This window comes from Chanos chanos, chromosome 2, assembly GCF_902362185.1.
Source record: "Chanos chanos chromosome 2, fChaCha1.1, whole genome shotgun sequence".
NCBI classification, from domain to species: Eukaryota; Metazoa; Chordata; class Actinopteri; order Gonorynchiformes; family Chanidae; genus Chanos; species Chanos chanos.
Window position 1 is genome coordinate 59526680 of NC_044496.1, and position 3521 is coordinate 59530200.

Genomic DNA, 3521 nt, shown 5'->3' on the forward strand with positions numbered 1-3521 from the left:
GACGGTGGCACGGAAAAACTCCCTGAGATGATGAGGAGGAATCTCTGAGAGGAACCAGAGTGAAAAGGGAGCTCATCCTCATTTGGGTGACACCAGATAGTGCAAGTATAAATAATTCCATTCCATAACTGTGTGCTATACGGTCAAAAAGTACAGTTGTGTAAGCAGGAAATTCATTATAGATTTGACATGAAGTTTATTTTGTTGAGGTTATCAACTGTTCACTGATGGGTTAGGGTTAGGGTTAGGACTACAATTGCTTGTGGCAATTGTAGTCCTAATCCATCATAGCAAAACTGTTTGTATAAATTTCAATTTCATCTTCACGATTTCTAAGGATAGTTTTGGGCTGTCCATATGGGGCCATCCTCAGCAGCAGTGAGTGGTTTCCAAGTGATGAGAACTCCAGCCAGAAGTAGGGCATCAGGATGGATCAGGTCCGGAAAGCAGGGGGGTCAGGATCACTAGTATCTCAGGAGTAGCACGGCAACTGTTCTGGTTCTGGTAAGGACTCTGGCTGCTGCGTTCTGGACTACATGGACCTTGTTTATGCACCTACTGGAACATCCAGACAGTAAGGCATTACAATAATTTAACCTACAGGTAACGAAGGCATGAACTAGTTTTTCTGCATTGTATAATGACAATATATTTCTTATCTTGATAATATTTCTGAGATGAAAGAAGGCTATCCCAGTAATATTATCCACATGAGCTTCAAATGAAAGACTGGAGTCAATAATCACACCAAGGTCTTTTACTGCTGCACATAATGGAACAGAAAGGCCATCCAGAGTTACTATGTAATCAGAAAGCTTATTCCTAGCTGCATGTAGTCCTACTTCAAGTACTTCTGTCTTGTCAGAGTTAAGTAGTAGGAAGTTAATAAGCATTCAGTGTCTAATGTCCTTTACACATTCTTCAGCTTTATTAAACTGATGTCTCATCTGGTGAATGAGAAACATACTTTGCTGAAACATACAACTGTGTGTCATCAGCATAACAATGGAAGCTAAGACCATGTTTATGAATAATATTACCCAGAGGTAGCATATATAAAGAAAAAAGCAGTGGGCCTAAAACAGAACCTTGTGGAACACCAAACTTTACCTTAGTATGTGTAGAGAGGTCACCATTTACGTCAACAAACTAATAACAATCAGTCAGATGAGACCTGAGCCATTCCCTTAACCCCAACAGCATTTTCTAGTCTGTTGAGGAGAATAGTATTGTAACAGAGTTCTGTTACTGTTACTTCCTGGGTTGTACAGGGCATGCTGGGAGTGGAAAACTCTTTAGCAACATTACTGCACTCCCAGCATGCCCTGTACAACCCAGGATTTAACTAAAACTGAATTTGTTACAGTATGAGCTATGGTGTCAAAAGCTGCATTAAGGTCAAGCAACACAAGCAAGGAGACACAACCCTGATCAGAGGCCAGTAGTAGGTCCTTTACTACCTTAACCAGTGCTGTCTCTGTGCTATAATGAGGCCTAAATCCTAAATGATATATTTCATGAATGCTGTTCCTATGTAGGTATGAGCATAACTGCTGTGCTACAGCCTTTTCTAGGATCTTGGAGATAAAGGGGAGGTTTGATATTGGCCTATAGCTGGAAGCAAACAGGGGTAGAGGTCAGGTTTTCTAATCAGGGGTTTGGTAACTGCTAGTTTAAAGGATTTAGGTACATAGCCTGTGCTAAGTGAAGAATTTATTATTTTTAGAAGATGTTTGATTGCTTCTGGTAGTATCTGTTTGAAGAAACCTATAGGTAAGGGATCTAGTACACAAGTTGATGATTTTGATGAGGAAATTGGTGAAATTAGTTCAGTCACTCCAAGGGGAGTAAGACATGCTAATTGTTGATCTGATCTAGTTACAGTCATCTACAGCGTTAGTTATACTATTGTCTGGCTATATACTCACAAACTGATATTATCTATTCACTCAGCTGGAGAGCTGGTCAACTTGATAGCCAGAGGCAAGTAAATCTGTGTTCCATATTGATGGATTGAAATGTTGCATTTATTAATTACACCAGCTACTGAAAGCATGTAAAGACTAAACAACAACAACACCAGAATCGAGCCTTGGGGGACACTACTGGTAAGGTTATATGACCTATATGAACAAATTCTGTGCCATTCAGGGAGACAAATCTTTACAACCGTCCACACACAATAACACTGATGACATCAATAGCAGAAATCAGCTCCGTTTACACAGATACCACTCTAGCAAGTAACATCACCTCTCATTGGCTTTGATGACTGAGAAATAAAATAAATTTATATCAAACGTCTGATTTCACTGGTCTCTGAGGGTCTGCTTTTCTTAAAACCTATTAAAACATGAGCTCTGAGAATGCAGCCCAAACTGACAGAGAGGCTTAGTTTTGAACTGTAGTCATCAGATGCTTCAGATTTTCAGACTGTGTGCTGGCTGTTAGGATTAACCCTAACCCTAATCCTAACCCAACCATTTTCATAGGCACTCAAGAGATGTTGTGGATGTTGGTGCAGTATGACATTGCACTCTGACACTGAATAATCCCATGAATAAAAGGTTCTTAAAATATCACAAGAGCACATCCCTGGAGCTTGTCAAAGAGCACAGCTTCTCTCACAGCTAAGATAAAACTGGAAGAACTCGACTGCAAATTAAAATATAAGAGTTGTGTGATAGCATACATTTGGGCAGGAAGTGTGACCAACCTCTGCAACTTCTCTTCACCCCTATCTTTGATCCGATGTTTTATCACGTGCAGTTTGGTTCTGTAGATATGATAATCAGGACACAGCGACTCTCAGCTTACTGCTAATCACATAAACACAGGCTGGAAAACAAGCCCATAAGCCATGTGTTTTTATTTAGTAGGCAAATGAGAATTCTTCGAATATTTTGTGTTATGTGTTCTTTTAAAAGCTTAGTGTATGCATTTGTAGAACCATGAAGGAAATCCTGCATGTGAAGCTGAGTTGACTGGATCCTCACTAACTGGCCCCACAGGACTGGGCTGCTTGTCTTCTCTACTCCACCTTTATTGAGAGATTTTGTGAATGTGATACAAGTAAGTGCAGCCCCAAGTCTTACATCACCTGGTCTATAATGGGCCAGGATGTCAGGCTTCCTCCTCTCTTTTCCCCAGTGGATTTGGGAATGGTGAGATTTATGTTGGCTGTTGGAGTCTGGCTAGTATCTTGCTTGTTAAAATGAACTATGTTGTCACAGCAATAGACAAGGTGTGTGATTAGCCCTCTGTGGCTAGGCCTCTTTCATTAATGGACTGAGAATCTCTCCTGTGTACAGAGTATGGTTGGAGTGATAATTTTGCAGAGACAGACCCTGCTGTAATGATATATCCCAGGCAGTGTGGCCATAATGAGCTTCTGAGGAGCAGTAACACAGTGCAGAGAACCACCGCAGTATTCTCAGTTGAAAATGTCTACGTTTTGATAGTATTGAGTTTTCTACAATGGCACACTGAAAAGACAGAATAATCCTGGAAAGTGTTTAGCT